This window comes from Dipodomys spectabilis, unplaced genomic scaffold (assembly GCF_019054845.1).
Source record: "Dipodomys spectabilis isolate Male_0828 unplaced genomic scaffold, ASM1905484v1 ptg000345l, whole genome shotgun sequence".
Taxonomy (NCBI): Eukaryota; Metazoa; Chordata; class Mammalia; order Rodentia; family Heteromyidae; genus Dipodomys; species Dipodomys spectabilis.
In genome coordinates, this window is record NW_024871022.1 from 772,344 (window position 1) to 797,924 (window position 25,581).

Sequence of the window (25,581 nt, forward strand, 5' to 3'; positions counted from 1 at the left end):
TGCTGTGAGGCCCAGGCAGCCTCATGGCAGGGCTACCCAGGTCCATTGGACCGTCCCCCTGGTGGACGGACTCCGCCTTAAAATGAGTATTCTCATAGGCAGAAAGAGGTTTCACTGCTTAATTGACCCTGGGGCAGACCGAACCATACTCAGGGAGGAGGAAGTGCGCTTGGACTGGAAGCTTGCACCTGGGCCCCCGATATTGGGGATAGGTGGCAACTCCCAGACCAAAGAGACGGTTGCCCTTATGACATGGACTAGCCCAGATGGAGAACAGGGAAAGATACACCCTTTAGTGGCAAAGAACCTCACTGCCAATTTACTAGGGCAAGATATGCTAAGACAAATGGATGCCGTGGTCACTACAGACCATCGAGCATCCTACGATGATATCCTGGATGGGGAAGAAGCACAAAGGCTTAAACAGGATCTAGAGGGAGTTAAGGAAGGGGATTTTTTTAACTTTCATAATTACAAAGAAGAACATAGGGGACCCGCTCGGGTGCACCCCCAATCCTAAAGGCCACTGCCCCCCCCCCAGTACCTCCCATTAGGTGGAAGCCAGGAAGCCCAATCTGGGTGGAGCAGTGGCCATTGACCAAACCTAAACTTGAAGCCCTCCACCTTCTGGTGGAGGAACAGATAAGCCTCGGGCATATCTGCCCTTCTATAAGTCCTTGGAACACACCCGTATTTGTTATTCAAAAAGCCTCTGGGGCTTAGCGAATGCTCCAAGACCTAAATGAAAGGATGGAGCTAGTAGGAACGCCCCTAAGAGGCATGCCCTAGACTCCTGCTATACCTTCAGAATATACTTTGGTTGTGATTGATAATTTTTCCCAGCCTGATCGGAGATTTGAATGGACAGTGCTGCCATAGGGTATGGCCAATAGCCCAGCCTTCTGCCAACAATACTTGGCCACACTTTTAGGGCCTGTGCTGGGTTCAGATATCTCCCTTGTCTATGCCTACATGGATGATATGATTCTGGGGCACCGAGACCCAAGCTGCCTGGAGGGCCTTCTGGCCCAGGTTCTCACCATATTAAAAAAGGGGGGTTTTACCATAGCCCTTAATAAAATTCAAAAGGTAGCTCCTTTTAAGGTGCTCGGGACCCACCTTACCTTGACTCAGGCCAACCCCCTTAAGCCTTTGCTGGATATTCCAGCCTCTCTAACCTTAACCCAACTTCAGAGTCTTTTAGGGGAAAGCAATTGGCTGTTGCCATGGGTTTCTGTCCCTAAAGATAGTCTTGTGCCCTTATTTGCCCTGCTAAAAGACAAGACACCACAAGAAGTTATTACAATTACAATATAAGGAAATGCTGGCCGTAATTATGGCCCTTCAGGACATTCAAAAACCCTTTAATTTGTATTCTGATAGCCTATAAAACAAAAAAGGGGGAGTTAGCTCCCATATACAGTTACAGATAGCTTTGTTTACCATTAACATTTTAAATTTTTCAAAAGGGGCAACTGAATCCAGGTTTCAGAAGCACTGGGGACAACTAAACCCTAAGCCCCAAGTGAAAGTCAGGTGGAAGCACCCCCTGACACAACAATGGAGAGGACCTGACCCCCTAGTTACTATGGGCAGGGGATTTGGATGTGTTTTCCCCATAGGGGAGTCCGCTCCCATTTGGATCCCTGCCAGGAACCTTAAATTTTTACCCATTTCCTCTATACAGGAGGATGCCCAAGAATAAGCTAACCAACAAGGAAAAAAAAAGGCCATGGCTGAGGCTTGTGTTTTAAAGACAAAAGCCAGAAAGACAATTATTAACCATCCCCAAGGGCAACCAGCCCTTGAGAAGCTCTTGTGTTCTCTAACAATTGCAGATGGCGATACTCCAGCTGTTGGCTGTCCTGACTCTCCCAATCCTGTGAATGGCCCTATGGAACCTGCATCAACCTCAACAGGTGACCTGGGCAGTGATCAACACTGGCAATGCAGAAATCGTCAGGAGCACCACAAGAGAAGCTGTCCCGTCGACCTGGTGGCCTGACCTTCATTTTGATCACCACCCTATGGACTGTTTTAATATTTTTGTAGGAGTTAATTATTTTAATGTTACCTGCTTTAATTGTTCTTTTACTAATTGCTTGTATAGCAGCATTGAATCCATACTTATTATTAAACAACCACCTTTTGTTATGCTTCCAGCTTAGATCTTGTCCAACCCCACAGGCAAATAGCTGGATTAGAACAATCTGCACCTCCGGACTCTGAAGTGGCAAAGACTCCTATGCCATCCTTCACTAAGGTTAAAGGACTAGTAGTGACATTTCCTGGCCTGGTAATGCTTTTGCTGATGGTTTTTTCTATGCCTTCCTTGCATTATACGTGCACTGCAAAACTCTTATGAGCTTAGCCAGCCAGTTACCAAGCTCCAAATGAATGAATTTCCCCCTCCCCCCACCGAGAGGAATCGCAGCCAGAGACGGGTAAGAGGGGGTGTCAGTCTGACCAACCTCTAAGACAGGGCCTTCAGCTTTGCTCTGAAGAAGTTCCCGATGACGGGTAAGGCAGACAAGGCGATCCACCCAACCTAAGACAGGCGGGTTCACTTCTTTAAACAAAGACGGGGGGGGGGGGGGGGGGGGAGATGAAGTTGGGAGCCATTGGGAGCTGACAGTAAAGCTCAAAGGTCATCTTGACCCCTGTGCTAGCTTAAAGGCACGTACTAGGAACTGGCTTACTTAAAAGACACCAGGTGCCCAGGAATTAATTGAACTGCTTTGGACATTTCTAACTGTGGTGGGACTGATGTTTATTACTGTGCTAGGTGGGTCTGCCATTAAAACAAAAAAAAAAGGAGGGAATCTGGAGCACATGGGCAGCCAAGATGGCGCTGGGAGAGAGTAGAGTGGGCAGAGCCCAATTGATCTGCCGATCAGTGCCTAACCAGCCCGTGAAGGCTCAGGTGAATGATAGGGTGTGACCTTGACAGTGATTGGTTCCTCTTCCTCCCTTACCATGCCACCCACCCTTTTTGTCTTTAAAAGGGGCTGCTCTCTGTTAATAAATGAGTTTTTCTACCTGCTGGATTTGGCTCCCCGCTGTGTCTGATTGTCTCCTGGGCTGAGGGAGACTGGGGAACGGGCGGGCAAGCGCCGCACTTACCTTTCCTCTGCGTTTGAAAATACTGCTAGACTGGCAGGCACTTGCAGCTGGGAGCTATAATAGTAGCTACTGGGAAAATTGAGATGTGAGGATTGCAAACATGCAAACCCAAGAGACAATTCCATCCAATTAACTAGTTAAAAGCCAGAAGTGAAGATGTGTCTTGAATTGTAGAGCACTATCCATGAGCTAAGCAAGAGTGGAAGGTCCTAAGTTCAAGTCTGTACTGGCACAAACAAAAAGGAAAAGAAAGCAAAAAGGAAGGAAGAGAGGGATGGAGGGAGGAAGGAGAGAGAGAGCATGAGAGAACACCAAGGGCAACACACTGTATTGGTTTCTCTCCTGTGTACTGCCAGCACATATTGGTGGTCATTGTCAAGATCAAGTGGGTCACTTGAGAAAATATGTTCAGCCTAAATAATGGAAATGTATTAACTCTACAGACCTGTATTTGCTAAATATAACTTTCATCTGCTAAGAAAGTTCCTTATCTTTTTTTGGGGGGGGAGGGTCTGGTCGTGGGGCCTAAACTCTGGACCTGGGCGCTGTCCCTCAGCTCTTCAGCTCAAGGCTAGCACTCTACCACTTAAGCCACAGCGCCACTTCCAGCTTTTTTCTTTTTGCTTATGTGGTGCTGAGGAATCAAACCCAGGGCCTCAGGCATGCAAGGCAAGCGCTCTACCACTGAGCCACCTTTCCAGCCCAGTTCCTTATCTTTTTGTTACAAGCCAACTAATTTATGTTTCAGTTCAGATGCCCAGAACAGGATAATTGTCTCCTTTTCTCCTGGTTACCCAATGCCAAAACAATAAACATATTATCAACAAATACAATTAGATAGTTTTAATTTTATTTATTTTAATTTATTTAATTTATTTTTATTTAATTTATTTAAATCTTTGGTGTTTTGAAACACTGTCTCCCCTTATGCAGCCCAGGCTATCCTTGAATTTGCAATCTTCCTGGCCCAATCTAATGAGTACTGAGGTGACAGGAACATGTAAAACCTACATTGTAAAGATTTTTCAATTTCCTAGCCATATGCTGGTAGCTCACACCTGTAATGTTAGCTACTCAGAGAGCTGAGATCTGAACATCACAGTTTAAAGCCAACCAGAGCAGGAAAGTATGTGAGATTAATCTTCAATTAACCACCAAAAGCCCCAAGTGGAGCTATAGCTCAAGTGGTAGAACACTGGTCTGGAGAAAAAGAAGCTCAGGATCAGCACTCAGGCCCTGAGTTCAAGCCCGAGGATCAGTACAATTTTGTTTCAATTCCTAATTGAAAAGTAAAGATTGCTTATAGTTGGGGCTGGGAAGGTGGCTCAGTGGTAGAGTGCTTGCCTTGCATGCATAAGGTCCTGGGTTTGATTCCTAAGCACCACATAAGCAGAAAAAGCTGGAAATGGCACTGTGGCTCAAGTGATAGAGTGCTAGACTTGAGCTGAAGAGCTGAGGGACAGCACCCAGGCCCAGAGTTCAGGCCCCACAACCAACAAAATAAAGATTGCTTATAGTGTGCAGTGTGTTTTGAAATAAGCATAGGTATGGAATGTCTAAATCAAGCCAACTAGAATTTGCATTATCTGGCACATTTATCAGTTTGTATAGTAAGTATACTTAAACCTTATTCTCCTTAGGTACTTTCAAGTTCTAATATTTTTAAATGGCAGAAATGAGATTTTTTTTATCTTGTAGTGTAGTGGGGAGGGGCAGTGAGACCACTCAGTCCACAGTGAAAATGTAAAAGATTTTATTGAGCGAAAAGTGCTGACGTGCCAGGACCACACCTGGAGTTGGGATCCCAGGAAATGGCCCCTAGGGCCAGCCCATATGGGCTTTTAAACATTTTGGGCTAGGGCGGGGAAAGGGAGAGGCTGGGTGTTGGTTTAGCCAATGATTGTTACAAGAAATACACACCTTAAGTTTAAATTTCACACCAAGATTTTGCTTGTGGGAAGCAGGGGAATAGAACAAAGGGTGGTGATAGTCCACTGGGGTAGGGATCCCATTGCTCAGAAAACAGCAGAAGCAGAGTTACAGTTACAGGGTTATGGAGTTACAGAGTTACAATTACAGTTACTAGCTAAAGTAATGAGTTACCAGGGAAGTTTATCCACAGCACACTTACATTTATATCTTAAAATCATTCATTATCCATTTTACACAATCCAAGTCAAATACCATATTCCATCTTTACATCCTTCCCCATATAAGTAGAACTCATATGTATATAAAGTGTAATCACTTTTGATGTGTTTTATTAATTCACTTTCATTATTATTGTTGTTGTTTGTTTTGGATTTTGGCTCTTGCCCATCCTGAAGACCAAGCCAGGGCCTTATGCATGCTGCAAAAACACACTAACTCTGAGGTATATACCACCTCATCAATCCTGTCTTTTTCTAATTGACATGACTCTGTGATGTACATACGTGTTATCTACTGTTAGAAAACTGAGTCACAGGGATATTAAAGAAAGACCAGAAAACAATCTCAACAGAGCAGGTCAACTTTAATGGAGAATTAAAGAGGGATGCCATGGTGACCTGGGGAGACTCAGGAGACATGAGGTATGGCGTAATGGTAGCAGAGATGGAGAGCTTAAGTGTGGTAATAGTTAGGGGGCAGGGTCACAGGACACTTGAAGGTTCAAAGGGTGGGGGTCTCAGGTAGTTGCGGGTTCAAAGAGTCTTCTGAGTTTATGGTGCAGGTCTGGCAGATCTGGTCTGGAAGATCCTCTTACCCCATCTGCTTCTAGGAATCCAGCTGCCTATCACTAGGAGGTAAGAATGGGGAAGTGGAATTTCATATTCAGATTAAGATTCTGGGCTGGAGACTGGGCTGAAGAATTTTAGGAAGATTCCCTGGGGAAGGGTAGTCATTGAACCAAGGCATGGAAGACATACTGAGTTATGAGAACAAAGCAGATTCCCATAATCTACACCTGGCTGCCTATTAAATCAGAAAAGTCAACCACAGATACTTAGAAAATGTGTGCTGAAATTTTGTTAAATGCATTAGTGATTTATTTGACAGTGTCTCTATGTAAGTTTGATTTTGCCATCCTTTCACTAGTCTCCATTAGTATTGGAATTACAGCCTAAGATTATAAGCATGTATCACTGTTAGCCCAGAAGCCTCCTTCCTCATGGTTTAACATGCTCTTTCCCTAGGTAACACTAGGCCTATGTAGTAAGGGCAACAAACAATCAGCCACTACCCGCCCACCTTTCCCTGAGAGAGCATCCTGTTGGGATAGCTACAACCCCTAAATTTAGATCCCCTAAATCCTGGAGGTTATAAAAAGTCACCTGAGACAATTGCCAGCACTTCTCACTTCCTTTCATCTGATGAGATGGGGTCTTGCCGGTCCCCTTACTGACAATAAACATTTCCTTTGTTCTTCCTACCTGGATGTCCATGTAGTTTTCTGGCTGAGTCTAATTCACACTAACAGTGGTACATGGCTGGGAACTAGGTTTGTCTCAGTGAATTTGTTCATCTGAGCTTCCTAGGAACCTAGTTCTCAATCGCTTCTGTGATTGCGACCCTAGAGGCCCAAACTTCTGCCAGACCAACAAAGGCACCACGTGGCCTCCCTTCTGACACCCAGTGCTCTCCCACATCCAATTCACCAGCTTTCATTTATCTGCACTGGGTAAGTGGGCTTGAGATTCCTATGGTGACATTCTTTTCTTTTATTCAGACTCATAGTACCAACTTTTCTTTAACCCACACCCAAAAGCCCTGGTACCAGGTTGCTGTGAGTCTCCAGCTGAAGGCTTAGGGTCTGAGGCACGGGCCTAGGATCCAGACCTGAGGCTCTGAGACACAGGGGTCAGATGACAATCTACTACTGTCTCCCACCACACTCTCCCTAAGACCAAAACATTCCAGGGACATCTTGATTGTTTTGACCTTAGATAATGTCACCAATGGGTAATTCTCAGTCTAAGATCCCATCTGACTCCCTCTTGGGGTGCATACTGGCCAATATGCTCTCTCCACCTAGCTCCTGGCCTTAAGCACCAGCACTTCATTGATCTGTACAACTGAACATGGCCTGATTATGACCTAGGCCCATCCAAAGGGCCACTTAATGGCAACTTTAACCCCATCATTATTTGGGATTTATACAACTATTGTGAGTGCTTAGAAAATGGATCATATCCAGGACTTCCCCATTCTTCACGCTCTCTAACTACCTTCAGACTAAAAATCATCTCTCTCCAAACTAAAAATCATTTAAATTCTCCCTCTCATGGCCAAACTGTCTTCAAACCCTCTCCCTCTCGCCTTCCCTGCTGTTCCCGTTGCCATGTTGCCATTGCTTGACTTCTCAACCCCTCTCCCTTCCAACATCTCATACCCAGCTCACACCATGCAGCTCCCTCCTCCCATTCCAGCTCTCACTCCTAGCCCCCTTCAGCAGCTCTTCCTATGGCTCCTCCCTTGGGCAGTCACTGTCCCAGCTCCTTCTCCCACTTCACTCCTTCCCATCTTTTCAATGGTTTCTCCTTCCCATCAAGCTCTCAAAACCAAAGCCCTCCTCTCTCTCAAGGCTAACTCCCCCATGGCACTGCTCCCCATTTCAAGCCTTGGCTGCCCCTCTCCTTTCCAAGCCCTCCTATCCTCACTCTACTCCAACCCCCGCCCCCCCCACACTTGTCCTACACTGCCCACTAAGTCCCATCACCTCTAACTTTTCTTGTCTGGTATCAGCTCCATCTCTGTCTCTGTCTCTGTCTCTCCCTGTCTGTCTCTCTGTCTCTGTCTCTGTCTGTCTCTGTCCCTCTGTCTCTCTCTGTCTCATTCTCTCTGACTCTCTCTCTCTCTCCCCCCGCTCTCCAGACTGGAGATCATTTCCTACTAAATTGCCTCCATTCCTGCTTACAGCCATTTGACTTGTACCCTGAGAGTGAGATGCAGCCAGGGTCTCAGGGACTCCCCTACTCTAGTTCCCTCTCGAGGGCTAGCCATCCTGGATCAGCAGTTACTCTTGTACGTTCTTCCTCTCTGTAGCCAGTTTGGAGTCTCTAAACTAAAACGATTGGTCTACTACAAACTCCTTCTGCTAACCTCTGTCTCTGCCTCCCTGACTGCCTCTCTGTGTGGGCATAAACCTTACATTTCCTAACCCTTTTCTCTGGCTAACACCTTCTTCCCTTCCAGCCCCTAAATAAATGAGCCTCTGCCCTGTCTCTTGTTAATCCACCACTGACAGAGGCTGGCTGGCTAACACACTGGACCAGCTCCTCTCTTTTACTGATTTTCCTTTTACTGCTGTCTGTTTTTCCCACCCCAAAATGTCTTTGGGACTCAGACCATAATTCAATTATTCCCTTTTTCCTACATCCACCCACTTTGGAATCTGAATTCTTAATTTCTCCCTTAAGCCAAATTCCTCTAGGAGGTTTCAAATAACAGTCCCTCCCTCTTCCCTCTTCCCTATCTGGATACCTCTATCCAATCACCTCCTCTCTTAAAAACCTGCTCAGCAACCCCCTCCCCCAATTCTCTTTACAGGCCTTGGAAAATGACACCTAGGAAGAGACAAAAGACACCTGGTGGACCTGGGTGCTGGTGGCTCACGCCTGTAATCCTAGCTACTGGAGGCTGAAGTCTGAGGATCAAGGTTCAAAGCAGCCAAGGCAGAAAAGTCCATGAGACTCTGATCTCCAGTAAACCACTAGAAAACCGAAAGTGGCACAGTGGCTCATGCAGTAGAGCGCTGGCCTTGAGCTGAAGAGCACAGGGACAGTGCCCAGGCCCAGTTCAAGCCCCACAACCTACCAAAACAAACAACAAAAAAAGGAAACCTGGTGGGTTTTCTATACCCTCTCCCATTCTTCCACCAAGCTAAATCTTCTTCATTCTTCTAGGTGTTAAATGATTTCAATTCATATTCTGATATGCCTTGCTAACAGAATTACTGCCTCTCTTCATAGGCCATGTAAACTGAGACCTGACTAATATATTTTGTTAGCAAAGATGTCTAAACTTATTCTATTGTCAAATTTCTAATACTAAGTAACTGTTTACAGCCATCGTAGTACCTCTTACTGGAAGGAAATTCTCCACCCAGTGCTCTGATTCTGCAATAATTAACTTCTTAAATGGCTCAAATCACCAGCCTCTAAATACACCCTATTTAGGCCTGGAACAGTTTAGGCATCAAGAAGACGCCATGCCATATACCTCCATGTTTACATCCTGTGGCTTGTTTCCTGGATTGCTCTTGTCTGGTCCCACTTCAGCTCTCCATTTGAGCTGAATTGGTTTGCATGTAAATTGACTCCATTTAAGAATCACTCCACTCCATGGTTTTCCATTGTCAGGACTGACTTTGTCCTGGGGGAGTCTCAGTGTCCATTGCTGGGATAGTTTTTCCCAGTTGGCATTTACCAGGGTTGGACTCAAGGCCTGGGCACTGTCCCTGAGCACTTCTCTAGGCTAGTGCTCTACCACTTAAGAGTCACAATGCCACTTTCAGCCTTCGGCTGGATACTTAGAGGTGAGTCTGGAACCATGCTTCCAGCTTGGCTCTTTGCTGATTAGCTGGGAGATGGAGTTTTAGAGGGATTCTTTGTGCCCAGGATGGCCTTGAACTGTGGCAAACGGAGTCACAAAAGCCATTTTTATTTCCAATTAAAGTAACAAGGAGATCAATGAGATAAAGGTTACCTATAACTTGTTAACAATTTACTAACAATTACTTTCTAGAGCTTTCTTTTTTCTTTTTTCGTGGGTTGTGGGGCTTGAACTCTGGGGCCTGGGCACTAACCATTTCTTTTTCCTCTTCTGACTCCAATCTGCTTAAAACTCAAACACTAGGTTTTTAATCACCAGTTTTTGAAATTTTAAAATTTTACTTTTTTGTGTGTGTTGGTCATGGTGCTTGAACTCTGGGCCTGGGCACTGTCCCTGTGCTCTTCAGCTCAAGGCAAGCACTCTACCATTCTTAAGCCAAAGTGCCACTTCTGGTTTTCTAGTGGTTTATTGGAAATAAGAGTCTCACCGAGTTTCCTGCCTGGGCTGGCTTTGAACAATGATCCTCAGATCTCAGGCTCCTGAGTAGCTAGAATTATAGGCATGAGCCACTGGTGCTTAGCTTGACAGAGTTTTCTAATATAACCCAGTAAATGTTTTTAAACTGCAACTGATTGGCACTCTAAGCACTGCCCACTGCCTCTGGGCAGCCTGTTTAAAGTGGCTTATATACAACATTTAACTTTCAACAATTGTACAGACCTTTTCTTGGGCTACAGCAGCATAGACTGTTTAACACTCTGGTTTGTAAAAGCATTTTTCTGGCTGGCTGAGAAACCTGATTTCTAGTGGCCCCTACAATACCTACCTGTGTAGGCCTTTAGACAGATCTCAATAGGGACATAATCTCCGGTCTACAAACTTTTTTCCTTAACAGATGAATTTATGTGGCTGTGCCAGCACAAAGTTCACTGCCAATTAAGACTTTGATCAGGGGCTGGGAAGGTGGCTCAGTGGTAGAGCGCTTGCCTTGCATGCATGAGGCCCTGGGTTTGATTCTCCAGCACCACATAAGCAAAAAGAAAAAAAAAGAGACTTTGATCAGATACAGGGGTTTGAGCTTTAAATTACCCCTCACATTTTACAAACTTTGCTTTTAATGCCCACTATCACAGATTACTGGCAAGTTCCTGACCAGTTGGACATATATGGGCTTTAGGTATACAAACTATCTTCCCATGACCTCCTGGCTCTGATCAGTTTTTGAAGGGCTGCACTCAAGTGACTCCAAGATCTGACACCATTTTTGCCATCCAAGAAATTGCTTGCAATTGCTTGCCTCTGGATGTTCCAACATTGTCAGGGTCCCGGAGTGCCTTTTTCCATGCTGGGATAAATGTGGCACTCTGATACTTTGAGCTCCAAAGCAACACGGCTTTTGAACACTCAGATGGCAGATTAGAGATGACAATCTCACAGGGACCTTTCTCTGCCCAGGTTGGCTTTGAACTGCAGTTCTCAGATCAACAAGTCTTTACAAAGAGCTACTTCACTCCAATCAAAAACAATGAAGGTCATTGGAAGTAGTTTTATAAGCATGATCTTACCTGGGACTTATTAAGGGCCAACATTACATCTGACAAATGTGTTCTCTGTCATTTACTGTGGATCTGATGGAAACTGTTACAAAAAACCTATAAGGGCAAACTGTAATAAACAATCAATTTTGGTAATCCTAATTTATGATTTTTGCTTTGAAATAAACTTTTAGGACCATTATTCTAACTTTTAAACTTTTCATTGGGAGGCCAGCCACTCCTCAGTACTTCACAAAGAGGACAGCATTTTTAATCCTTTTTCAGAGTCACTTTAATTTGCATTTAAATGCTTCATTGAAACACTGGGTAACACCTTTTATCTCTTTGCTTAAGGTTTAAACTGGCCACTTTTTTCTACAGTCTGAGTTACCTTTAGGAAACAAGCAGTTTTTCTTAATGCACTAGCACTGTACCAAGAATCTGGACTTAGCATCTCTTCTCTAGAAATACATCCAGGGGCTGGGAAGGTGGCTCAGTGGTAGAGTGCTTGCCTTGCAATACATCCAATTTTAAAATAACATAGAAATATCCTTTGTTTACAGACCCCTCATGGTCTAACTTGTGGGGTTAACATTACAGAAGCAAATATCTGAAGTGGCTTGTGTTTTTATTCTTTTTACCCCAAATAAGCAAGCTCCATCATCATGTGTGATGGAGCAAGGTCCAAGTCTGGGCAGGCTGTGGCATCTGTCACACCTCCTGCTGGTTACCTGAAAAAATTTCTACATATACTGGTTAAAGACTACACTGGCTTTTGCAGGCTGGTGCCACTGGTTTAGGCAACTGTGACAACTTTGTTTTGTTTCCTGGGCATTTCCTATTCACAGGAGCATACTGCATCTTGAGTGGCTCTGATCCCTTAATCTTAAAGTGACTTGATGGGTGCACAGGGGAGAAAATGGAGAATTAAAACCTTAGCCTTATTTTACTAGCCATGGTCAGAGGTACAACATTTAACTCAGCACAGATGGACATAAGAATGACATAAATCACAGCAAACTTAATTACCAATTTCATTTATTTTGCAAAGGAAACCATCTTTTCTAACTCCTTTACCAAGATCTTTTAAAACTGCCTGTTTTTTCCTTTGGCTTATAGTCAGGTCTCAAAAATTTTAAATCAACTTAGATTAAATCACAGCTTCCATTGACAAAGATTTTTAGCAAGCAGAATACTTGGTAGCTTTGGAACCATAACCTTTTACATATTTTACATATAGACAAATAGACAGACATGTTTGTGCACAGATTATAGAGCATGCTTAGATTTTTAAATCGGCCATTTAAAGTTTTTTGGAATTTCAGCAGTATTACTTTGCCTAATTATGCTGGTACCACGTGGTCAGTTCAAAACACAAAACTTTGACAACAAGAAACTTTTAGTAAACCGGAGACAAGACACGAACAGACATGTGGCATGGCATAATGGCACCTGGGCTGGTCAGGTCAGGGAGGAGGGTCACAGAATCAAGTCGAGTTGGTGAGAAATCAAGTTGGCATGAAACAGCAACTGAACTGCTATGATGCCTAGATGGTGCATCCTCCACATGGTCAATGCTGAAGAGAAGACAACAGAATTTAATAATATCCATGCTTAACAAGAACAGAAAACCTTTTAGCTAAAGTTTTTCTTTAAAACAATGCAACAATTTTTTTACACTTTTGATGATATCCAAATTTGTTTGGAAGTTTAAACTTAAACTCATAATTATCCAAACTTGTTGCCCTTTCTTGGGAGTTTAAACTTAAACTCATCCTTTTTTTTAATAATTATGACAGTTTTATCTCAATGAGCTTACATTCATATTGTGCACAAAGATTTTAAAGTGTGCAAAATGAATGCCAGCCTACATTTGCCTATATTTCCCTGAATTTTTAGTGGTAAGAGATACTGTTGCCAATCTTACTCTCGCAGATGACTAAAATTTAAGACAAACTTTTAAACACATTATTTTGCTGGGCTACATTTTTCCAGGGCTTGCTTGTTCTATCAAAACACTTACATATCAATGGACTTATTGAATATCTTTAGTTGGAGGAAGAGAGAGGTGAAGAGAGAAAGTTTTAACTGCCCACAGAAGTGGAGTTTTAAATTTGGGGCCAAATTTGATGGTAAAGAAATTCCCATAGTATGTGACTGGTGCCAAAAGTTTGCTGCAGAGCATTCTTGGCAGGGCAATGTAGCTTGAACAGGACCCACCAGTGGGAAGGATTTTCACCCCTTTCCACAGTGGTCCCCGGCCACAGAAAGCCTCAGTGGTGAGATACAGGCACTTGGCCAAGATTGGGGCTCTGCAGCCCACTAAGGCCCAGGCAGCCTTACTGCTAACAGAAACACGGATTTCCAGTCAACTAGTCACTTACCTGGGGGTAAGACTTAATTAGCTGGTGTTGGGGGGCAGCAGGTAGAGTTCTCAGTCAGGAGAAAATTACCTTGGTGGTCCTCTGGCAACAGGAGTACAAGACCTCAGGCTAAGTCCCAGGACAGCTGGTTGGGCCCCTATCCAAAGTGGAGGGGGGAGCAAATCCACCGGGGAACCTATCCCCAGTTCTGTGCACCATATGAAAGGATCCTTCACATTAATCCCAGGGGACCACATGGAGGAAGCAGGCAGGCACACGAGAAAGATTATTATAAGCTTTATTGTAAGATTATTATAAGGTTTATCAAAGGACCCATATTTCCCAGAAGAGGGAGCACATGGCACTTGTTCCTATCCAGGTAGCAGCAGGGTCTGAGGATAGAAAGTGAGGTAGGTGAGAGCTCAGGTGAGTCTGGGTGGAGAGAGGGAGTGGCCAACTGTACGGTGGGAATTCGAGGGCTGGGAGGAGCTCAGGTCTGGGTAGAGCTGAAGACCAAAAGTGGGGATGACACTAACAGTTTCTTGCTATTGATTTTGTTCTTTCTATCCTCTCTGGCCTATTTCCTAACTGTATAAGTGTATCAAGGGGCTCCAAGATTTGATCCTTCAAAATGTGGCTCCTCTTTTTTTACCACCTCATTATAAAAGTCCCACCAAAATCCCAATGCCAAGGAGGGCATCAGGGTTCCTGGTGGATGTCCTCCGTGGGCCAGCTGCCAGGCAATGGAAACCCCTACAGGGGAGGCACATCTCCTGACAAATTCCAGGGCCCTGTGGTCTTTCCACTGCTCTGACAGCCAGCACATTGACACTAGACATGCCATCCAAACATCTTTTGGGGGTCACTCAAAAATCTTCCAAAAATCTCTTATTTCTCTGTCCTATTTTATGTTTATATGTTTTCCAAAACCCTGGGGATCAATCCTTCTGTTTGGACTTGTGTCTCTGGGGGTGAAGGGGATCAGAGTCTACTATGTGCTATGTCTCCTTCTGCAAGAAGGCAGTTGGGAGTATAAAGGCAGCTAACCAAATGCCTTGCTAACACATTCAAGCCCTGAAAAAATGAGCTCCAGCTAAACTGTTTTGTTAAAAAAAAATGTTTTGTCTTAAATCTTGGTCATCTGCAGGAGTAAGATTGGCAAAAATATCTCTTGCCACTAAAAATTATTCACAAGGGTGTGTACATGTTGAAGATAAAAACTGTCAGCATGATGGAGGAAGAGAGGGAGTCCAACCAGCTGTGACAAAGAAATGTAAACCAAGAGGAAAGTTAGTAAAAAAAAAGTCCTTGAAAATGGTAACTGAGGAAACAATTTTGGATAAGAAAGTATTTGGAAAGTTAGAATTGTCTTAAATGTTTGTTCCAAAATAGAAAAGGTAGAAATTAAGATAAACTCCAGATGGTTCTAGTACGTGGCAGATAGTATGAGTATGTCGTAAATTCTTATAAGATAAAGCTTATTAAAATTGGTATGTAATTATGTTAGCTGTGATTTAAATACTGATATAAAACCAGAATGTCATTCTTTATATCCATCTAAAGTCAAGTGTCTTTAACTAGTCTGTGTATAAATTTGTAAGCAACTGAGCAGGAGGTTTGACAATCCATCTGAGGGATGAAGTCTACTCCAGATCCTCCCTGGACCATCCTGACTACCTCCATTGGACTCCTGCCAGACTCCATCACAAGCAGCTGATTCTTGGTGAAAGACTTCTTTAGATTTATACAAACTAAGACTCTGCAAACCTTATCCAGCCTGACCTGAAAAAGCTGGCTATGTTGTTATGCTATTGAAACAGGTGTAGGTCAGGAAAGCATCTTGTGAACTTTGGTTATCAGATTTTCCAGGCAACCAATCTATATTATATCTATGCTAAAATTCTCATCCCATCTATTGAGTTTTGTCATGGCAGAGTTCTGGCAAGTATTTGTTGGTCAATTCTGGACAAAGTGCAAATAAGCTCTACTTGTTCCCATTGATCTTCTTGTTGCTTTAAGTGGAAATAATAAAGGTTTTTTGTGGTGAAGATTACAGTTCAAAGCCAGCCCAGGCTAAGACTCCAGCTCCAGCTCCCTCTGAGACTCCATCTCTCAACTAACCAGCAAAGACCCAGGATGGAAGCCTGGCTAAAGAATTAACCAGGGCTGGGAAGGTGGCTCAGTGGTAAAGCGCTTGCCTTGCATGCACGAGGCCCTGGATTCGATTCCTCAGCACCACATAAGCAGGAAAAAAAGCTGGAAGTGGTGCTGTGGCTCAAGTGGTAGAGCACTAGCCTTGAGCAGAAGAGCTGAGGGACAGCGCCCAGGCCCAGAGTTCAGGCACCATGACCAGACCCAAAAAAAAAAAAAGAATTAACCAGCAAAATGTTAAAAGTGGCACTGTGACTCAAAGTGGTAGGGTGCTAGCCTCAAGCAGAAGGGCCAGACCTTGAGTTCAAAGCCCATGAATGCCAACTGGAATGAGTTATCCCAGCAATGAGTAAACCCCAGAATGAGGCCAATACTGACAACAAGGAACTATGGGCAGGAGAAAAAGGAGATGATATCACATCAACCACTTTGTGCCTGCCCTTTCATAATTAACCAGAGCTGGGAGGTCAAAGGAAATAAGACGCTTGTCCATCTAATGTCCATACCTGTCTACCTTCTTACTGGACAGGAATTTACATTCTTGCCTTTGTTACCTGCTATTTGTATCTATAGTGAGTCTTAAACTCAGGGCTGTTAGCCCTGGCAGCTTCCTGGGTCTAACATACGTAACCTGTGATCCAGACACCTACCAAGGCCTCCAGTCATGCCCCTTAACCACCCCAACCCCAGCCCCAGCTTCTGATTGCTGATCAGTCTAGCGTGCTCTCCCCTACCTAGTTGTAAGATGTCCAAAGTAGCTAGGGACATTTTCCACAAACTCCAGGACTGCCTGGAATGCAGGAACTAAGAACTAGATGATCTAGCCAAGTCATCCAATTTTTAATTTTCTGCCCAGAACCTTTCCTTTTGCTCATTGTGTGCTCTCTAATATTTTTATTATTGCCCAGTCCCTGCCTCATGAGACTTCTTCCAGACTTCATTCAAGGATTTGTGTCTACCACCAAGGGACAACTGTTGCTTACTGCCTTCTCCAAGAGGGGACCACATCTCTGCATCTCCGCCTTTTACCGCTAATGTCAATGCCCCATGCCAGCAGAAAGCTGTGTCCTCTTCCATATCAAAGGACTGGAGATGTTAGATCCACCCGAGAAGGGCCCTGTGCAAGTCCCTGTCTGTACAGGTCCAAGGCTACCCCCCTACATCTTGGCACATCCAGTGCTGCTGGCCTAACCAGCCTTTTCACTCCTGAGTCTACCAGACCAGACAAGCCAACTTGGATCCATCTATTTGCCCTCATATCACAGAAATGCCAGGAGCTAAAGATATCAAGGGCAGAAACAACATTATCAGCCATCCTGTCCACCCCAAACAAGTAACATCTAACCCTTTTCCTCTTGGGGTGGGTTTAGGAACAGCAGCCCTGCTAGACTGGCCCCTGTCTTAGCAGATATTGGCAACCTAAAATACCAATATGGAGAATCCTTCTCCTCAGAGTCCTTGCAGGGTCACATGCATTGTTACATCTGGTTTCACCTGTCCCAAACTTTTGTCTGAGGTAGGAACGGGAGATGGGACATGTGCTCAGGCTCTCCCTGCTTCTGTGTGCAAACCTGTGGCAGATATAAATACCATCTATGCTGGCCTCTATAATTGGGGAAAGCCTTCATGTGAAGGACCAGCAGATGATCTGATGTTATGCACCCCACACACACACACCAGGTTTAGTGCCAGAAAATAACATTTGTTCCCAGCTTCAAAATTGCACCCGTGACTGTATAGAACTATGAACACATCTTGTATGCTAAAGGGCCACGTTTCCTTACCCAATGGCTGGTTTTTTTGCCTGTGAGAGTTATACTCTTAATTATATCTCTGCCAATCTGCTTCATAACTCCTAATATTGCCTAAGCCATCTAGCTGTTGTACCACCCTGCAAGGAGCTCTTCCAGCTCAAAAAGTGGTCTAGTGCTGAATGAGAGCTATACTTTGCCCTCACTTTTTCCTTGCTTGGGATACCAGGGCTGGTGATAGGAGCCTATATATTTGGCATGCACAATGGCAAAAAGCATTAACTATACCTCCTTTGCCATTGCACTGCTATTCTTGACAATCACGCTGCCTTGATTACTGTTACTCCACCACCAAGGGTGCCAGGAGATAAAAGCATGTGCTGCTGTGACCTAACTGATAACAGCTATGACATTGAGGAACAAGTCAAACATCTCAGAAAACTTGAGGAAAATATCTAACAAAATGAAGGGGGATGGGACCTATTCTGTTGGCTTACTCCCTGGCTCATGCCTATCTTGGTTCCTTTAATTGCAATTTTTGCCTCATCCTAATTGTGCCTTGCCTATTCAGGTGCATGAAGAACATCCTTATGGGAAAGATGAGACTTTTCACCAATCAGTCTGTCAATCAGATGCTCCTAGGAGGGTACCCTGTCGAGTGTCCTCCATTGGCCACTTCACCCCTTTCTCAGCAGGAAGCAGCTCCAGAAGAAATAACCTTCACCCCTGCTCCTGACTGAGTGCCACCCTCATCCAATTTTTTTTTTTTTTGTCAGTCGTGGGGCTTGAACTCTGGGCCTTGGCACTGTCCCTCAGCTCTTCAGCTCAAGGCGAGCACTCTACCACTTGAGCTACAGTGCCACTTCTGGTTTTCTGGTGGTTTATTGGAGATAGGAGTCTCACGGTCTCTCCTGCCCGGGCTGGCTTTGAACCGCGATCCTCAGATCTCAGCCTCCTGAGTAGCTAGGATTACAGGCGTGAGCCACCAGCGCCCAGCTCCTCATCCAATTATTAAACCAAAGAGTGGGGGGTGTTAGCCCAGAGAGCTCAGTCCTCATGACTTAACATGCTCTCTCCCTAGGCAACACTAGGCCCATGTTGTAAAGGCAACAAACGATCAGCCCCTACCCCGCTTTCCCTGAGAGAGCACCCTGTTGGGATAGCTATGACCATATAAGGCAGCCAGATCCCCCCAAATCCTGGAGGTTATAAAAGGTCACCTGAAACAATAGCTGGCACCTCTCACTTCTTACCTGGTGAGATGGGGTCTTGGTGGTCCCCTTACTGACAATAAACCTTTCTTTTGTTCTTCCTACCTGGATGTCCTTGTTTTCTGGCTGAGTCTTATTTACTCTAACAATCACCATGTCCAGTTGAACTTGTTTTATTATAAAATCATATTAAGTTTAATGGAATTCCTCCTGCAGATGTTTTCTGTCTTTGGCTCTGTTCCTGAAGTAGGACAATATTGAATAGCAAACAAAATTGCTATGACAAGTCCAAAACAGAATGTAACTGAAGCTGGATAGACAAGGGAAAAATAAGGAATGGTCAGCTTGCAACAAATAAAGGAGATATTCCTTCATGTACTTCCTTTAAGACTAAGGGAACAAAAGTCATTTTAGGGGTAATGATGCCGGATAATTAAAGAAAACTAAGGCTTGGTGAAGGCAACTCAGGAATATGGTATTTAGAAACATAGAAATGCCATCTTTGCTTCAAAGACAGATAACAGGATACATTCCTTCCTAAGGGATGCATTCCTCACCAAAAGTATTAACACTTGTCTGACAGGATGTATGTCATACTGAGAAAAATGCTTCCCCAAACTTAAGCCACATGCCTCAAATGCAGATAGTAGGGTGCCTTTTTATCTCAAGGATAAGGATCTGTTTTATGGCAGGATGCATTCATATGTGAAAACTCAGAAAGTAACATCAGGTATGATTAGAGCAAAGACAAAGCACCTATCTTTACATAACTTTGAAGCCAGGCCCCCTGCCTTTACCCTATAAATACCTCAACAGCCCAAGGAGCTATGTGTCTCTCTCTGGGTCTGGGTCTGGGTCTGTGTCTCTCTGTATGTTTGTCTCTTTGTGTCTCTTCCTATCTCGCTATGAGAGCACCCATTGTGACTTGTCTAGAAATTCTTATTCTGTGATCGAGGTCAAGGACCCTAAGTGAAGTGCATTTAAAGGGAAGATGTATTAAACCTCATGTCTGTCCGGTGACATAAAAACAGAGTAAGGAAACAAAGGTAGATTTCTCACCCATTGCAAATCCTATTCTTTCAGTCCTTGATCCTCTGCCAATACCATGTCTTGAACTCGGGACCTCACATTTTCCCTTCTCACAGATGGTACTCTACTGTTTGAGATACAGCTCTACTCTGGGCCTTGGCCAATTAACTGCAGATAAGAGTCATTAATCTGACTACCTGTGCTGGTTTAGAATTGTGATCTTCCTGAATAGTCAGTATTGTAGTTACAGATCACTGGCCATGGGCAAAAATGTGGTGATGATGGATTTAGGGTTTTTTTGTTTTTGTTTTTGTTTTGATGCCAGTCCTGAAGCTTGAACTCAAGGTCTAGCTGATATCTCTGAGCTTTTTTGCTCAAGACTAGCACTCTCCCACTTCAGCCACAGCTCCACTTTCAGCTTTTGTTGGTAAAGTGGAGATAAAAAAAATCTCAAGGGCTTTCCTGCCTCTGCTGGCTTCAGACCACAATCTTTAGATCTCAGCTTGCTGAGTAGCTATGGTTAGAATGTAAGACACCAGTGCCTGACATGCAAATGTGCATATGTGTGTGTTAACATGAAACTCCTCATTCTTGTTGTACAGAAAACTATTCATTATGTAACTTTACCTGCCTAGTAAAGTCAAGAATGCATGACTCCAAAGTAGTTCCATACTGCTTTTTCCCCATTCTTTCTCTTCAAAATGGAAAATTAGCTTTGCTCTGGTTGCTGACACCTATAATCATAGCTACTCAGGAGTCTGAGATCTGAGGATGGAGGTTCAAAGCCAAGCTAAGCAGGAAAGATCATGTAAGAATGTATCTCCAATTAACCAGCAAATGTCAAAGTAGAGCTGTGTATCAATGATAGAGCAGAAGCCTTGAGTTTAAGAAAAAGCCAAGTCAGAGAGGGAGGCCTAGATTTTATCTTGTACTCCCCCCCCACAAATATGCAAAACAATCAAAAACAATGTACAAACTTGATTATATAAAATTCAAAGGTTTGAAAACTAGGCAAAGGAATGTGCTTTTGCCCATTGCTGAATAATTCAGAACTTTTCCACTGAGCCTACCATTATTCTACAAGGCACATCATACATATAGCATACATATATGCACATATATACTTATATTAATTATATACTTATGCTAATATATAATATGATTATATTAATATACTTATATAGTGATCATTCTAGTTTACACAAATAGTCAAGTACAGTCAAGTGCAGTTTTTCATTTTAAAATGTATATGCCTCTGTGACAAAATATTAGTTTTTAATGCCACACATTATACTATATAATATATCTAATTTCCTGAAGAAATTGGGGATATAAAATTTAAATTACTTGTCCAAGAGTCTATGGGTAAAATCCAATAGTCTTGTCAGCCTTTTTCTCTCAGATAATTCTCTGGCTTGCAAGAGAGGAGATCCTTCTGTGGGCAAAACACCCACTAAGATGCAGAAAAGATAGCTGTCATGAGAAAACTCATAGATCTAGGAAAGAACACTTGGAGTTCAGAATTTTAAACCAGTGTTTGAGAAGAAAGGCAGGCAGAAGTGACACCTGCATGAGGAAGTTTCCATTTTCAACACATTTGTTTACACTTAAGCAAAGGACATGCAACCAAAAAGCTCAGAAAACACCAAAGTCTAAATAGATTTCCTAGCAGTCCTAGAGTGTTGCACCATTAACTTCTTGGTTTTACAATTCTTCCAAAAGAAGACCTCCAATAAACATCCCAGACCCCTAGTAGGAACTTCTGGGGAGCTACAAGCTGGGCAGGGGAAAACAACTGTACATAGACACCTTAGGAAGATAATTAAGCATGCTTGAGTCAGACTGATTTCTACATGAGCAACCTGCCTGAAGAGAAGAATCTTCTGTGGAGAGAGGCAGCAGCACCTAGAGCACAGGAACTTTTCCATGCACAAAACCTGATTAAACACATCAAGGTAATTTTAAAAATCCCCCCAACACTACACCACAATTTTGGAGGTAAAAGATTTGAATGGTGAAATAATTATAATTAATATGCACAAGAATAGGGATGAAAAATTAAGATCTCATCTGAAAGCTGAGGTTGATTATAAAATGAGTAAAACTTTCCAGTAAGAAGTGAAAATTTAGCCAGGTGCTGGTGGCTCACGCCTGTAATCCTAGCTACTCAAGAGGCTGAGATCCGAGGATCACGGTTCAAAGCCAGCCCAGGCAGGAAAGTCTGTGAGATTCATCTCCATTTACCACCAGAAAACTGGAAGTGGTGCTGTGGCTCAATAGTAGAGCACTGGCCTTGAGCTGAAGAGCTCAAGGACAGCACCTAGGCCCAGAGTTCAAGCCTCACGACCAACACACAAAAAGGTGAAAATTTAAAATTTCAAAAACTGGTGATTAAAAGCCTAGTGTTTGAGTTTAAAGCAGATTGGAGTCAGAAGAGGAAAAATAAATGGTCAGACAAGGGTCAAACAAAAAGCCCACAAATGTGTAGAGTTTATTTCTAAGATGTGACAAGCATGCCATCTGCTTACATAGGGGCAGGAGAAAGGATGGGAAAAGTGGCACCTAATATCAATGGGGCTTTTACTGTACTAGACACTCTATATAGTCTCTGCAATCATTAACATGTATATGTCACCTTAGAGGTGTCTGAATCTGGCCTTGAAGCCCTTTAAGACACTTGTAGTATGTCTGCAAAAATAAAAAAAACATATTTTAATGTTTTAAAAATATTTTTGTGGTGCTAATGATTGAACCCAGGGGCTTGCACAAAGTTGGGCTTGCACTGCATCACTGAGGTAATTGCTGTAAGAATTCATGAAGACAAATGTACACCAGATTCTTTCTTTGTGATTATAGCTAGAGGAGTTTGCAACATAGCTGTCAAATCCTACTATAATATATGTATATTGAGATTTGCTATTTTAGTCATCTTTAAGTATACAGTTCAGTGACATTAATTGCATGCACAATTTTACTGAGCCACCACTAAGAGTTCTAAAATTTTTCTTTTCTTGGAGAAAAACAGTACCCATTGAAGAAAACCAGTCTTCTACTCCTCAGCTGCTACTTTACTTTCTGGAATTTTCTGGATATTTCAGTAAGGAAGAACATGCAGTACCTGTCTCTTTCTTCCTGAATTATTTTACTTAGCATTAAGTTCCAGAGTTTCTTTGTGTTATAATACGTATGTGAAAGGGCTGGGAAGGTGGCTCAGTGGTAGAGTGCTTGCCTCACAAGCATGAGGCCCTGGGTTCGATTCCTCAGCATCACATAAACAGAAAAAGCCGGAAGTGGCACTGTAGTTCAAGTGGTACAGCAACCCTAGCCTTGAGTTGAAGAGCTGAGAGACAGCGCCCAGGCCCAGAGTTCATGTCCTATGACTGACAAAAAGAAAAAAAAAGTATGTAGAAGACATTTCAAGATATGAACATATCTAATCTATTTTCGTTTAAGCTAGTAAGAGAAATTATAATTAATTTTGGTAAACCATCATAGGCATAAGCATAATTTAACACATACATTTTTCAGTCACATCTCAGGTATTTTAGGATCCCATTGAGACAAAGAGGAAGCAAACTTCCTCTCCCTCTGGCAAGTCATAGATGTGCTGTTGCAACAAATGAGTTTATGAGTTGTTCAGAATTCTACCAGGTAGAAAAGAGTTAAAAACATTTTTCCTGCTCAGAGTTAAATTAGGTGAAATAAGATATCCACATAGATTTCACAGGTCTGTGGTGTGAATTTTTTTCCAGCGGAATAGTTTGTTGTTGTTATTGCTGGGTTATTTGTCCATAACAGGGCCTAAACATAGGGCCTAGGTGCTGTCCCTGAACTTCTTTTATCTCAAGGCTATCACTCCACCACTTGAGACACAGTTCCATTTCTGACTTTATTTTGTAATTAATTGGAGATAAGAATCTGCCTTTTCTGCCCAGGCGGGCTTTGAACTACAATCCTCTGATATCAGCCTCCTGAGTAACTAGGATTACAGACGTGAGTCACTGGCATCCAGCCAGAAGGTTGTTTTCTTAATGTTCTAGAGATCTGAGTGAATTTCAAGGGCATGGATGATTTTCTCTGAAGCATCCCTCCTTGGCTTGTAGATATCAGCTCCCTTCTTGCCTCTTTATGAGCTTTTCTTTATGTGGATGCTTTCCCCTGCTCTATGGCCCTGAATCCTAATTTCCTCTTTATTATATTGCTAGTCAGATTAGATTACAGCATCTTCTGTGGGCTCATTTAACCTAAATTACCTTTGTCTGTGCCACATAAATCCTATTCTGAGGTTCTCCAAACAATGTGCGAATTTTGATAGCATACAATCCAATTTAACACAATCAAGATCTGCTCTGAGAATCTCTCATTTCTGTTAATGTCTGCCACTTTCAGAGTAGTGGCAAGAAAAAATCTCTCCTCTCTTAAGACTGCCTGGCACAATGCTGGGCAAACAATGAAGTTCTTTTCTTTTTGATTTTAGGTCTGAAACCAGGACTCAACCTCCGTACCTGATGCTTTAGCTCATTGGCTACCAACTGAGCCATGCCTCCATCCACAACAATGAGCCTCTTTCGTTTTCCAGGTTAGTGTTTCCCACAGTGATTTGGTAAAAATCAGTAGTGTCCAGGGCCTATGGCCACTCTAGGGACCTCAATGAGAATGCTGAGCAAGTCCTTGGACTTCATCTAGGAGCTTCTGGTTTCTAATCCTTAACAACAAAAAAATAATGCCATTTCTTGCTTTATAGGACTGTTTATGAGGATGATTATATAGCTGGAATCAAAATTGTCAGCATACACTGTGTGCCTCAGACCTGGAGAATTTATTCTCTGCCATTTCTATTTAGTTTTTACACTGGACTACGCTTTTGACTTAAGAGCCTACTTCTCCCTTCTTTAGATTTTTTTATTGTCCAGATGCCCTTTTCTTCCAAAGATCTGTATCATAAAGAGAAATGTGAGCCAGGTCCTGGTAGTTCAAGGTTGTAATCCTAGCTACTCAGGAGGCTGAGATCTGAGTATCACAGTTCAAAGCCAGCCCAGACAGGAAAGTCTGTGAGACTCTGATCTCCACTTAACCACCAGAAAACCAGAAGTGGTGCTATGGATCAAGTGGTAGAGAGCTCACCTTGAGCTGAAGAGCTCAGGGACAGTGCCTAGGCCCAGAGTTCAAGCCACACAACCGACAAAAAGAAAAAAGAAAGAAAAGTGTGAATATTGTTCAAGCAAGTAATAATGTCAAGTCTCAGACTTTTTCCAATTCAATCAGAGCTATACCACTTCCCTTTGTCAGGGATACTTTTCTAGTCTCTTCTATGGCTGGGGGTAGCCATCATCCATTTCTATCCAACCAAGTATACAAAAAGACATCAGTTGTTTCTGGGAAAGAAATGGTGTCTTAGTAACCACTGATGTGGAGGAAGATGGTTACACCTGCAATGAGACAGTGCAGCCTGGAGAGCTTGCAGCCTTGCTACTGACAAACCTGAAGTTATGCCGGGTACTGGTGGCTCATGCCTGTAATTCTAGCTTCTCAGGAGGCTGAGATCTGAGGATTGCAGTTCAAAGCCAGCCCGGACAGGAAAGACCTTGAGACTCCTATCTCCAATAAACCACTAGAAAACCAGAAGTGATGCTGTGGCTCAAGTGGTAGAGCACTCACCTTGAGCTGAAGAGTTGAGGGGTAGCACCCAAGCCCAGAGTTCAAGCCCCACAACCGACCAAAAAAAAAAAACCCCTGAAGTTATAGGGTTCATATTCTGATAATGGTGACACAGGAGGATGAAGTTTTGGTATATTGATGGCAACTCTGAGCTGCTGAACCAATGCAAGTGTACCTCAATATCTCAACACTAAGCCAGGAGCTGGTGGCTCACGCCTGTAATCAT